The sequence below is a fragment of the Ctenopharyngodon idella genome, chromosome 15, assembly GCF_019924925.1.
Source record: "Ctenopharyngodon idella isolate HZGC_01 chromosome 15, HZGC01, whole genome shotgun sequence".
NCBI classification, from domain to species: domain Eukaryota; kingdom Metazoa; phylum Chordata; class Actinopteri; order Cypriniformes; family Xenocyprididae; genus Ctenopharyngodon; species Ctenopharyngodon idella.
The window spans coordinates 25596708-25611465 of record NC_067234.1 but is presented as its reverse complement, the minus strand read 5'-3'; the positions used below and the strand labels follow the sequence as shown (position 1 = coordinate 25611465).

Here is a 14758-nt window from a genome sequence, read left to right as displayed (position 1 = left end):
CATTTACAATTTATTATTTTTTCAACTTATTTAGAGGTCTATGTTTGGATTTTGGTGGTGTTTATTTGCCCCACCTGCTCATACAGATGAGCTGCGGCTGTTAGTTTCAAAGGTAATTTACTCATTTTGATTGCGGTTGCCATAACATCGATGTTTATATGCGGACTAACCTTTTAGCCCAATATTTTCGTATGTTTGCAGCAAAGCAATAGCAATACTGTCAGCTGAAAACACTGTTTGTGAAGCTGTTTCAGACATATAGCATAAATGAGCGCTGCGCTCCCTGTATTAGCGGCAGCGCGAATTTTCGTGAAAGCAGGTTTAAATTAATATTCTGGCATGATCGTAACTTTAAAGGTTTGACTGAAGAAACGTTGTCATTTAGGAATAAGATCGCGTGTGACTTTGAATCGAGACTGCAATATTTTAATGATTAATCGTGCATACATATGGACCTGTAGCCTATGTATTTTTGTATTTGTACCAGACCTCAAAAGTTACCCGGGCAAAAGTAGCCCGGGCAGCCCCCCCCCCGATTCCGCGATCCATGTATTTTGAAAAAAAAAATTTTATAAACAACATATACAATAATTTTTTTAATTGCGTCAACCCACCCAGTAGTGTGCAGTATCTCTATACTACTTTTATTTAAAGTATTTCTGAACTACTTTATCTAGCAGACAAATATTTGAAATATTAAATCAAAGTTCGAGACATGCAGCTTTTATTATCTTAAATATACATTTTCCCTTATACAATAATTAAACTAAAATACCAAAAATCACCTTAACTTGTCATGTCCATAATATTATTGGTCAGCTGCTCTAAAACACAATAGCCTATCTTCATAATGAATGTATAATCACATTTCACAGCTTAATTTAAAACCTTCAGACACTTAAGCAATACAAGATTACCTCTTTCAATGCAACACTAAGGAAGCTGTGTTCAAGGTGACAGTAAACACTCCACACCTATATGACTGATTCTAAGGTCATGTTTCAATGGGAGCTGTAGTCTGTCCCTAACCATCCTCATTAAGACAGAGAAACTGTTCCCCACAGTCACAACAACCTGATGACAAACACCACACATTCGAGTGGCTGAATTAAGAGGACGGCTGTTTGCTGTCACTGTCCTATGCTCTAAGCCTGAAGAGAGAGCCTGGCAATTTAATGAATAATGAACAAGAATAAAACCGGCTGTTAATTAAAAAGTAAATGTGGGATTCAAGTGAGCATGCAAGGTAGCTGAAGGACAATTGAATTAACTTATAAGCAATTTAGGCTTGCTTGCTTGCATGCTTAATTTTTTTATTTATTTGTTTGTGATGAAAAATAATTTTTTAAAATATTTTTCTGCTACAGGCATCAAATTTGACGCACCCGGACTCTTCTACGACGAAGCCATGCTGTTGTAATAGCTGCAGTATGTGGTTTTGCATTGTCCTGCTGAAATACACAAGGCCTTTCCTGAAATAGACGTCATCTGGAAACCTTTATATACCTTTCAGTAGGCCTTTATCACACTTCCGCGTTCGAAAAGCGGAAGCTTCAAGTATTAGTGTAAAAAAACTTCCGCTGCAGCCTTTAGTATTGGCTGTGCCCATAGCACGGGAATGTTGTGATTTATTTTTCTAAAATTCAGCACAGATACTTATTTTAAAGACACCAACCTCTGTTTACAATCATTAATTGAGTATCGTGAAAAAAAGAAAAAAGGCGTCATAATATTCTTACGCATATTTCGTTATTTAAAGGGGAGTGTGTAAGCCATTCTGTATGTGTATGCGCAAAACTTCAGAGTCTTATCACCATATTTTATCACAGAACTGCAAAAATAGAATACAAACAACATATCACTTTAAAGAGCTTTAATTAGACAAAGCTTAAAATATTGATATGACTAAAGTCTATTTTGGGTGGATTAAATTAAAGGTTTGGGGGAAATTTATTGTATAGATCACAATAATTTATTAGTATGGTGTAGGGCCTCCTTTTTCGGCCAATACAGCATCAGTTTGTCTTGGGAATGACAGATCCAGTCCTGCACAGTGTCCAAAGGGATTTTGAGCCATTCCTCTTGGCCATTCCTTTTCCAGAACAGTGGCCAGGTCACTACCTGATGCTGGTGGAGGAAAACGTTTTCTGACTTGCTCCTCCAAAATACCTCAAAGTGGCTCAAAATATTTAGACCTGTTGACTGTGCAGGTCATGGGAGACGTTCAACTTCACTTTTATGTTCATCAAACCATTCTGTCACGTCTTGCTGTGTGTATTGGTGCATTATCATGCTGATGCATGGCACCCCCTTCAGGGTACAGTGTTTGAACCATTAGATGCACATGATTCTCCAGAATGGTTCGGTAGTCCTTGGCAGTGATGTGGCCATCAAGCACAGTAGAGAATGCCATGATATTGCAGCCCAAACCATCACTGATCCACCCCCTTGCTTCACTCTGATGTTCACTCTGGTGTTCAGCCTCTTTGGGGCTTCTCAACACCGTGACACCCACGGATGTGGGAAAGACAGTGAAGGTGGACTCATCAGAGAACAATACATGTATTACATTGCCCACAGCCCAAGATTTGCACTGTTGGCACCAATGAAAATGACATTGGCATGAGTGGCCAAAGGTTTGGCTATAGCAGACTGACCATGAATACTGGCTCTGTGAAGCTCCAGACGAGCAGTTTTGGTGGAAACAGGAGTCGATGTGCGCATTTAATTCTGTAGTGAGTTACGCAGCTGTGGTTTTATGTTTTTTGGATAAAGCCCGGGTTAGTACCAGGATATCCTTCCAGACAGCTTCCTCTTACGTCAACAGTTTCTCCTGTTGGATGTGATGTGTCCTAGGTGGTGGTATGCGGACATTACCCTGGATACTGTGGCTCTCGATACACCACAAAGACTTGCTGTCCTGGTCACAGATGAGCCAGCGAGACACGCACCAATTGGTCCTCTTTTGAACTCTGATATGTCTCCCATTATGTTGTGTGGATTGCAATATTTTATGTACAGCTGTGCTACTGCTCTGAAAATTCAACCTTCACACTCTGCTCTTACTGAAGGAATGTAAAATCAAGATTGGCCACCAGGCCGTGCATATATAGGCGTGAAGCCTATAACGCTATTGGCCTGTGTTTCAGTTTCATTGTCCAACCCCTGTATAATCAAATAGAGTAAAGAGGATGTATATTTGGCATACTGTCCGAAGGGCTTGGAATTTGGCCTGAACCCAGAGTACTCCCCCATATCCCTGGCTGGGATAGGAACAATTGAGAGTGAGGAGTCGGGGTCGTGGTGGGATGCTGGAAAACTGTTGTGGAACAGAAGAAAGTATACTGGCCTCCTCTCGTGCTAATTTGAGCAGATTATCTGAACGTGCTCCTCCCAAACTTTATTATTCTTGTAATGATGTTTTATTAACAAAGGAAATAAATGAAGTGAGTGAGCAGTCAGACATAAAACAATGCAGCACAGGAAATGCACACTATCATGTGAAAGCCTGGGAGTTTTAAACAACATTATGAACATGACAGCATCCGTAAAACCCCTAGTTTAAATGAATAAAGAATTCCACAGACAGACGGCAGCTGGTGGGAGTGCCCCGTCACCCATGTGTCATATTATTGCATATGTACGGAGGAGGGTGCTATTTCCAGGGCCTAAACAGAAGGGCTTGATCATAAGTCTAGAGCTGATTGCTTTATCCACAGCTTTCTTTATTTTATTTAGATAAACTAGATCAATGCAAACCAATTCAGCTGAGATTTGCTTCTGTGTTGGAGCGTATATAGGAAAAATTCATCAAATCCTTTAAAATATCTGGGCTATAGATTATTGAAACCCCCATCTACTCTGAACTCCATCTCCCATTTCATCCCAGCAGATGTAACATCAGTATGCTGGTGTTTTAGAGAGCTTGTGGGAAAAGACCATAGCCAACAATCAATGCAGACCCATTCTGTCAGAGAAAACAATAATCAGCCGGAGATACAAAACATATTGATTAGAAATGAGACGACATATTAAGGGGGGAAAGAGAAGGAGGGGTAAATAAGAAATTATTTTGCTGGGTGTTGTGACAGTGATTGATGGATTCATTTCTCTGCATTATTACTTTCAGTGGTCGAATGTCTTATTGGTTATTTAATGCATTACTATTCCTCATATTTTCTCAATACAGTTAAAATCCCATACCATGGATTTTTTTTATTGTCAAACAGTAAAAGAACAACCACAATACATAAGGAAATGAAGAGGCATTGTCTCCTACTTCATGATGTCTTTTATTCTCGCTCAAATGTTGCTTTGCCGCATGGGCACGTCTCACATTTTGTCTGTTATCACATGCGTGACGCTGTCTGCATCTGTCAGTGACCGTATCTCTGTCTCCCCGTGTGGATTAGCAGGGAGAGCAGGGAAGATAAGATTGAGATTAGGGGACACTGACTATCAGAGTTTAAGACAGACAGACAACAGCAGTCATGGCTTTTAATTAAAGTTCGACTCAGAGGGCTTGGCTCGGTGACAGCCAAAAGGGGGGCTGGGAAGGGTGGAGTAAGAAAAATTGCTCTTTGGGGATTTGCAGAATTCTAATACTCTCTTTCAGATGACAAAAAAATATTTTAAATGAGAAACTGAAATTCAAATGAAGCTGAACCACTTTAATTCTGATGCAGTGGACATATTCTTACTGGAGTAGCATTGAGCACCCATTATTTTTGTGATTCTTAGTATTAAATCATGTTTAAAATGATTTGAGATGTCTTATATGTCAGAATGACCTGCATAATAATCAGCGTTCACCATGTGAAAGCAAATGAAAAAATTAATAGCACTATTTCTGATGCAATGGTATATGAAACATCACAAGTATGTTTAGTTATACCATGAAGCTATTTAAAAATCAATTGCAAATATCTCAAAATCATTAGTTACCTTTAAATGAAAAAGAATAAATGCTGTAGCACTTATGGGGATAGGCCTACATGGAGACTCTCATATTTTCCACAGAGCACTAGTCCTTCTAGTGGTTATCTACTGGAATTGCAGCCTGTGTAAAGTCCTGTCATTAAACAGATAAGAGTTCTTGAGTGTAATTGAGTTTGTGTTCTTGTATAAACATTAAATCCACATGATAAAGAATGTAAAAGTCTCTAATATTGAATAGAAATTCGTGACAATTGAAGAACGCATAGAAAGGTCTACATGTCAGTCCCATTGTTTTCTGGCCTATGTAACGTTAGGCTGTTTCTGTTTGTTCCTGATTATTGCCTATGTAATTTTAATATAACCATTTTACAGAGATTGCAGAGGAGGATTTCCATTTGTATGCAGGTACCAGAATTTAGAGATTTATACCATGATACTTATTTGTGTAAAAGAAATTTCCATGACATTTAACATGTTATTAAACTTTCATGTGTTTGGAAATGGATTTGTTTGGAAGTCATTTTTAAAGGATTAGTTCACTTTCAAATTAAATATCCAGAAGCTTTACTCACTCTCAAGCCATCCTAGGTGTATATGGCTTTCTTCCTTCTGATGAACACAATCGTAGAAATATTAATAAATATCCTGACTCATTCGAGCTTTATAATTCCGTTTTTTTCCGTAATTTGAATAGGGAAGGCGTAGGACATACAGCGTAAGCTTTTTTTGAAGAATACGGAAGGCGGTCTGGCAGAAGCTACATATTTTACTTTATAACTTGTTAAATATGGATTTTTTTTTTACACAAACGCATCGCTTCGCTTCAGAAGGCCTTTATTAACCCTCCAGAGCCGTGTGGAATATGTTTATGATGGATGGAGACACTTTCTTCAGTTCATACTCGTTTGGTAACGCATAAAGCTCGGATGAGTCAGGATATTTATTAATATTTCTACGATTGTGTTCATCAGAAAGAAGAAAGTCATATACACCTAGGATGGCTTGAGGGTGAGTAAAGCTTGGGGTAATTTTCATTTGAAAGTGAACTAATCCTTTAATAAACCACTATTTAAAGGGGTAAACAGTGTTCACAGTCCCCCTATTAATGGTTTAACAGTTTATTCTATGTTGTGAGTCCAACACAAAGATCCATAAAGTTCATATTTTTTCTGTTAGCAGTCATGAAATTCTGTTAGCAGTCAGGGAGAGGATTTCTTCACTCCTGTTTCTTCTCAAGCAGCGCGCTGTGGCGCCGGGTGGAGTGTAAACAACAGCCGCGAGGACGATAATCACAACGATGATCATCAAACTCAATCCCACCGTCAGACCTGTGAAGGCATTTACTCTTTTAATATTATAAGATAAGTTTGCAGAACCGTATAGAGTAAATATAAGTTCTTAGAACGTTTATTCTAGTTAGAAGGCAAAGCACTGAAATGACAGGCAAGGAGTCACAAGGAAGACAAACGACAAAAGAAGTGCCCGTCTAGAGCGTCTCTGATTATCTTTTTTTTTTTAAATCATGACAAAAAAGCCCCACAAAGTCTGATTTTTCTTTTTACCTGTATGTTGTTGTCCAATTACACTCGCAAGTCGGTCCATGATCTTGCAGGAAATTTCACGACCCACTTCGATGGATTCAGGGAAACTCTTGTCCTGAAGAAGACACGCAGTCAGAGTCCCTCCTGTTGGCCGTCACGTGATTGCTAAAGTCGACAGATTCGATTCAAATCAAACAAATTATAAAATTAGATTGCAAGCAGTATCATTTGTATTTATTTGTTATGTATTTATTTTTGTAATTTATGTAATTATTTCTGTAAACGTCATCAGCAGAAGTGCAGTTATTAAGATAGATGGCAGCACTGTCATTCTATAAATGAGGTTGATTTATTGTTCTGACATAGAAAAACTCATTAAATCATCTTGAATTTATTGTCCCGTTTATTTTTAACCCGTTTTACTCCTACAGGCTGTGTGAAAATCTATCCTATATGACCATCAACTATTAAATCTCTCCCTAAATGATCAAACTAGCCTATAAAATCTTTTCCTAAATTATCAACTATAAGCCCTCCACTGGAACTCTTGCACATCATCTTGTGAAGGAAGGAGAGAATCCATTTCACATGTCAAAAATAAATAAATTAGGCAGCCACAGAGGATGCTTTCAATTTTTAACTTAATTTACATGTATATAACTACAGGGTTAATAAATAAAGGGTGAACATTTTTGGGCTAAAGGTTAAAGCACTGGAGTCACATGGATTACTTTAATGATGTCTTTACCATCTTTCTGGGGCTTGAACGTGGTAGTTGCATAGACTGTCAATGGAGGGACAGAAAGCTCTCAGATTTCATCAAAAAGATCTTCATTTGTGTTCCGAAGATGAATGGAATGCAGGTGTGGAATGACAGAGTGAGTAATTAATGACGGAATTTTCATTTTTGGGTGAACTAACCCTTTAACATGAGAAGGTAATTAGGTAAGACAGTATATTAAATGTATGTCTATCAAACTAACCTTTTGCACTCTGCATTCTCCATGAGATGGCGCCACCTCCTAGATGATGACAGTGCAACAGTTGTGAAATGCTTAGGCCTGCATGACAAGTAATAGGGGTTATGCCAAAGCCACTGGAAGGCAAGCCTGCAACCTTTAGCCAAAAAAGCGTAACGGCTAATGCTAACGCTCCGCTCCCGGCGGTACGCAGGATGTTTTCTGAATGGATGTCAATGGATGAGAGGCTTCACTATGCTGATTAAACAGCTTTTGTGGGTTAATAGCTAATCATTTAATTAATCGACAGCCTGTTTGCTAATCTTCAGCATGTTTTACACTAAACAATACTTTCGTTGGGAACTATATGTAGATTTTAGCTTGATAAAAATGTATTTTATTAAGAGAAGGCAGACTAATGTTGCGACTTATGTCACTGCCATTACACGATAGGCTGAGAGGTGAGCACGTGATTAAGGTAGCCGACTCTTTCTCACCCTCTCATCTCCCTGTGATATACAGTCTCTGGTTATGCGCAATCTAACTTCCGTTTCTGTAAAACAGATTAGATCGATTGTGCTGTTTTATTCAAGATAACTTAAAGGAGCGAGCAAAGATGAGTATAACTGATGTCCCCCGCATATGCAGATTGATATTTAAAAGACTTTTTAATTTTTCTTCTTCACACTAACGTTTAGATATTTAATAGAATAAAACACCTATAACAATGTGAACTAGGTAGATTCGCTGATTACCTTAAAAGTCCATAGATATGCCGTCAATTCATACTGCTGTTAACACAAGTGGATGCAATGAGACCTGGGGCCCGTTTCAATAAGGAGGTTCAACCAACTCTGAGTTAAAACTTGAACTCTGAGTTGACTTACCTTGAGAGGGGAAACTCTGAGTTTTCGGTTTCAGAACAGCTGAACTGAGTTAGTTCAATCGACTCTGAGTAGGTTGATTCTGAGTTAAGCGCGTGCACCACGACTATGAAAAGCCATGATCAATGGAGCTCCGATATTACGATTCACCATGGCAACAGCACCCAAAAGTATTCGCATGTTACCGAGTCAATACTAATTCTTATCACTGTTATAATATCAGATGTGAAAACGTGCAGAACGGTAAGTTATTGAACTACTATTCATTTTCACGGTATCCTACATGCAAATAATAATAATAATAATAATAATAATAATAATTTAAGTGCATTTTTTTACATTTCGCAAATTCTGTTCTATTTACCATGTAGGCTAAAAGTAGCAGTTCTTTGCAATAAGTGTAAATAGTAATTAGATGCTAGTTATATTTTATACTGGCAGATACATGTTGTGTATCTGTAGTCTAGTTTTTTGTAGTGAGTATACTGTGATTTTTCCCTCCCAACCTATACTCACCCATCCCAGAGCGACACCCCATAAGTACCACCACACTCACTAATGCATATAGTATGCAACTGATCTAAGCTACATGTTATTGAGAGCATTCTGAAAGACTGCTTATGTTTATCAAAATGTCAATTTATTATGATCAACAAAAGACTTTAACAGCCAGAGACATTTACAGCTGAAGAAGAGACTCTGGACTGATTTTCTACTGTTTAGTGTCAATCACCATCTAACTCAGCCAGTTAAGATCTACATTTAGCCTAAATGTTATATGAATATGGTCCCTGGAGCACAGGTTTTATCAGCTGGCAAGTTCCAATGCACATTTAAGAGTGCAAGTTGCAACTATTATTACTCTTTAAAAAATGTTTGGTTAAAAACAACCCAAGTTGGGTTGAAAATGGGTTGTTTTAACCCAGCGGTTGGGTTAAATGTTTGCCCACCCTGCTGGGTAGTTTTATTGCTTGGTTAAAATGAACCCAAAATATGTTGCAAATTAACATTTATTAATATTAAATATAATAATAAAACAATAAACATTTATTAAATTGTTTATTAATAAATTTTCTCCTTTGATTATTATTGTTGCCTCTAGTAATTATGTCTGATTTTCAATTTCCAACCTATTTTGGGTTCATTTTAAGCCAGCCATATAGTCATTTTTAAGCAATAGTTGAGTTAAATAAAACTACCCAGCAGGTTGGGCAAACATTTAACCCAACTGCTGGGTTTGTCCATTTTCAACCCAACTTGGGTTGTTTTTAACCCAGCATTTTTTAGAGTGTAACAATAACGGAAAGATGAGGCTTATCAGTATGTCACAATATCACCCCGTTTGGACTTTGTTTTCTGTTTTGCACCATTTCCTGCCAGTCTGTCATCATAGTTATGCATTTCAATTCACTAACTTGCAATTCGATTCGATATCAGTTAAACCACGCGGTATTTACCTCTCTTTCAGAAATGGGCTTGACTTACCCTGCTTTCTCGGGTTTGACATACCTACCATTCTGAAACGGAAAACCCAGAGTTTCCCTCATTTCAGGGTTAACATACTCAGAGTTTTCACTTAACCTCCTTTCTGAAATGGCCCCAGGGCTGCGTTCAGCCCCGACAAAACGTTGCAAAATGTTTTTTAAACGGAAACGGCGGTGCATTGAGCACCCTGTTCTGATGATGCAAGAGTTGCAACTATGGCAGTCCTTCTTTCAGGAATAGAAAGATTCGACATCTTTTTCAGAATGATACAACTACTGTTCCTTCTGTTGTGTTTTACTGGAGTAATTTTTTTTTATGATATTCATTGGAAGAGCATGTGGTCTTTACCCAATAAATATTTAATCACGAACAAGGTTAAAGAGGTATCCTTTAAATTGCTACATCGAGTTTACCCTGTGAATATTTATATTAAAAAAAAATGTTTCCGGAGAAGGATCCTCTTTGTTCCTTTGACACACCCACCAAACAAGAGAAAACGTATCTCAAACCCCGTTGCACTGCACACCGTTTCCAGGAAACATGTCGTTCAACCCGGAAACCATAGCAAAATGTTGCGCACCGGTTTGAGCTTGAACGTGCCCCAGTTTTCCGGTTTGGTCATGTGACGTTCGACATATACCCTATTGCAAACTAACTTAAAGTCTGTTCTTAAAAAAAAAAATCCCCAAATTATAAAGGATTATAACTTCATCAGCATATTTTCCAATTTATCCAGATTGTTCAGTGATATTTTAACTAATCCGAGACCATATTAATCTGAGACCACCATTATCTCTCTCTCCCACACTTTCATTTGTAGCCTACATGTCTTTACTCTCAGCACCTCAGTCTATAAAGAAAGTGGATGGAAGTTAAAGTTCTAAGCCTTCTGAAAACAATTATACTAACAGTGTATTGAGAATCGAGGGGGAAAGGAGGAGATTGTGTGTGTGTGTGTGTGTGTGTATTTGTTGAGATAAGGAGGCATTCTATGTGCACAAAATGAGTTCATTAGGCAGTGGGCTGCAATGAAGAAACCCAGTTGCTTTTGATAAAGGGGCTGCAACTGGGGAGGAATGAAAGGTTTCATTTCCTGTCTTCGCAAGGCAACATATCACCCAGATCAGTTAGTGGCAAGGCAAAGCTAAGGAGGCTGGGTGACAGACAGGAGAACAGAGGAAGAGGAGGAGAAAATACCAGGATTGAAAGAGCTAATACAAACAGAGAAAAAAACAAAAAAAATCACACTTCTATGCAGAAAATGCATGATCTGTTCGCAAATAGGTTTCTATAAGAGGAAATACTGCAAATGTTTATAGGCCTATATAGAGATGAAACATTAAAGTCACCATGAAATCAAAATTTACAATTCTTATTTTTGTGGAATATTGTAGTATTTATTATGAATTATGTATTAGTGAACATTATTATTATTATTATTTTAATTCATGTGATTTGGTAATGTTTAATTAAAATACCTTCCCCTCCCTCTTGCAGCGACATCTCTTCTCTGATGACATGCGTACTGGCGCGAGGGCGGGACAACCTGTCACTCACATGAGCTCAATAGCCAACCACAACAATCCAATCAATTCCTGATGAACAAAATCAAGTCTTGCCCTACATTTTGTCTTGTCGAGAAGTTTCAGGCCGCACACAAAAAAAATTAACAAAAAGTCACACAGCGCATTAATGGATAGGAATGAATTACAATCATTAAACCACATGCAATGTTAAATGTTTGCAGTTTTGAATTCGAAAACATTTTCATTTTCCACCCACTACATGCAATCTGATTTTACTAATTAACCTACATGTTGCTCTGACATTCTCTGACCGTGTTTCTTGTTTGCTGTTAAGTGTTTATTCGTCACACATTTATAGCCTGTTTGGCACATGGTATAACTGCCTGTGATGTTTATGAGGTATGATGTGATCTCTCCATTAAATATTCCAAGGCAACTTCGGCTTTCATTTCTGCCAAAATTTGTAAGGGTCACTAAAACACAAAATACAACAAGTATAAAGTGGTTTAGAATGCAACCATTAAAACCAGCATTGTAAATGTAACACGTGTGTACTGCCATTCGTTAAGATGCGGTTTTTCACTTTGTCTTGAGCAGAACATTTTTGAATGAATAGCTTAAACCTATACGCAAATTTTACAGTGACTTTAGGCTTGAGTCTTAATAGAGACATTCTATAGGAAATTGTTGCGTGCAGTGCACCCATATGTACCTGCAGAACTGGAAACCCATTTCTGCCTCAGAATGAAACAATAAATATAATCGTTTAAAATTACAAGATTTTTTTTTTTTTCTGTCTAGAAGCCTTCCATACAAAATATTTTATCATGTTGCTACTGTCCCAGATAGCACATGTACATCTGAAAGATGTCTGTTAAAGATCACTTCATCTGGAAAGCATTTGCTGTTTACAAACATATGATAGACATCTTTAAGACATCAGTTTTACATACATTCTAAATCATAAACATCTTAAAAACAACTTCTAAACGTCTATTTGATATCTGCAGTGTTGGGGAAAGTTACTTTTAAAAGTAATGCGTTACAATATTGCGTTACTCCCTAAAAAAGGTAAAAACTAATTGCGTTACTTAGTTACTTTTTATGAAAAGTTATGCGTTACAGTACTTTTGTGTTACTTTTTCTCACCTGGGCTGGTCTTGCTTGTTTGTTTTTTAATAACAACAAAAAAAAGTATATTTTTGGCAAATGTTAAGGCCCTTTCACACCAAAAGTGAAATGAATAAGCCTCGGGCTGAAGGAAATGTATAATTACGACTGTACGGTAGAGGGCGCATCTCAGACAAACCTTTCAGCTGTGCTGCCATTCTGGATTAAGGAAGAACAGGATACAGGAGAAGGAAGTTCAACACTCTTATTTTTAAATCTAATATAAAGTGATTTTTGCTTATTAGTATGGTTGAATTAGATCATTGAAGTCAGCAGCAAAGACATTGGTTAATAAAGTGAGATTAACTACATAAAGTATATTTGTGTAATTTAATATAATTAATTATTACAGGTTTGCATAAAATTCTGAGATTGCATTTCACTGTTTTTATTCATTTTGAGGAATACTGAATGTTTTTGTGCAAGTGAGATGAGTAAAAGCTGTTCACATTTAGTCTAGAACTACAATAACCATCATGTTCACACACATCGCACACAACACCTCTGCACTTTATTTCTCTTAACATGCGGACAGGAGAGCTGTCAGTCAATAAATGTAAAAAAAAGTAACTTGCGTTACTTATTTGAAAAAGTAACTTAGATATTTTGTTGTAAATTGAAAATGTAATGCGTTACTTTACTAGTTACTTGAAAAAGTAATCTGATTACGTAACTCAAGTTACTTGTAATGTGTTACCCTAACACTGGACATCTGACAGGAAACGTCCTAGAGAGATGAGCAAACACTCTTAAAAAAAAATGTCTTCCAGATGTAAACACGCACATCAAATAGACATCTCCGAGATATACGTATGCTGTCAGGGGTTACATTCTCAGGTGAACGCGATTTCTATTTCTGTACTTTTTCTGTCTGTATAGTAAATTTAAAGATAAATGTATAGCCTATTTATGAATAGTAAATTTACTGGTAGGGAAAAATTCATGCAGTTGAACGTTCCCTGCAGTTTCGGAGTGGCTAGCAAATAGCAAGCTAGCTTTGAAAGCATAAGATCCCATGGAGCGCTCTCCAAAACACGTGAACGTGCACAGCAGATTCTGCAAACTGCAAAGCGTCACAACCGGTCACGACACGAGAGACGGCGTTAAATTACCTCATGTCTCAAAGCACATAATATACAATAATAATGAACGTAAACAACTTACAACTGTACCAACTGACTGCTGCAGATTCATTTCGGCTTTGATAGTGTTGTTGACATAGAAACACATAGGCCGCTAAATACGAGTCTGAGGATGTGAACAGCTCTGGGTAGAACGTCACAGGCTGCCATCTCGTAATTACAATTACGACATGGCGTGAACGCAGCATAAGCTTGTTTTTGGTTCGTGAGGAACTGTAAAAGGCGGCTGCAGTTTGTTTGCAGCGCTCTGTGACTGTGTACAAATCTACATAGCCTATGAATGCGCTGATGACGTATGACGTCTGCGCGCGCAGTGTGCGCAGATGTATGGAAATACATATGTTGACAAGCAGGTAGCACATCGTATCATTGCATTCACACCGAATGCAATGATTGAACGAACATTTGGTCCTGAGACTTCCACAGAAGATACATGTTTTAATATTTAGACCACTTCTATTATTGATTGCTATCAGGATGTGAAGAGAGAGTTTCAATCAGTATAATAAAAAAATTGCCTATCCTACCAAGTGACATATGATTAAGTGTAGTCAGTAAGATGAACAGTTTACATTTGAGAAAAGGAAACTTTCTTGAGCTAATATCAGTGTGAAAGGTCAAAATGATAGGCTTACAAAATCACAGAACAAAAACATTAAAGCAAAAATATGAGCACAGTGGGCGTGTGAGAGCAGACGGACAGATAAAGAGATGGTGTGATCGTTGCAGGGGAGAGAGGGAGATGTGACAGGGTGTTTAATATAGATCCTCCAGTCTGATAAACCTGACAGGAGGTTCCCATTCCCAGAAGGGACTCATAGGAAATTGCCAGAATGAAAAACAGAGAGAGAAAAAAGAGAGAGAGAATGGTTATGTGACTGACACCCCTCATTACTCTGTATTTCTTCTCTCTTTTTTTAGTATTCTCTACAATTTGTTACTTTAGAAGTATTCAGATATGGGTTTTGTCCAAAAACATGCTTGATGTGGTTGTACAACTTGATTAGTGTAACAAAAAAAGAGAGATCCTAAAGAGACATTTCATTGCAGTTCATATCATGTGAAAGCTGTAACTCAACACTGTGTATCTGAGTTCAGTTAGTGTGAACGCAG

General features: G+C 37.6%; 1 long non-coding RNA gene across 1 annotated transcript; it reads right to left on the bottom strand.

The window, feature by feature from the left end:
- Nucleotides 1-4655: 4655 nt before the first annotated feature.
- LOC127495435 (uncharacterized) lies at nucleotides 4656-6668 on the bottom strand. Its single transcript, XR_007925125.1, has 2 exons — nucleotides 6501-6668; nucleotides 4656-6266 (listed from the first exon to the last, which is right to left on the bottom strand). It is a non-coding gene; the product is annotated as an uncharacterized LOC127495435 (long non-coding RNA).
- Between the last annotated feature and the right edge of the window lie 8090 nt (nucleotides 6669-14758).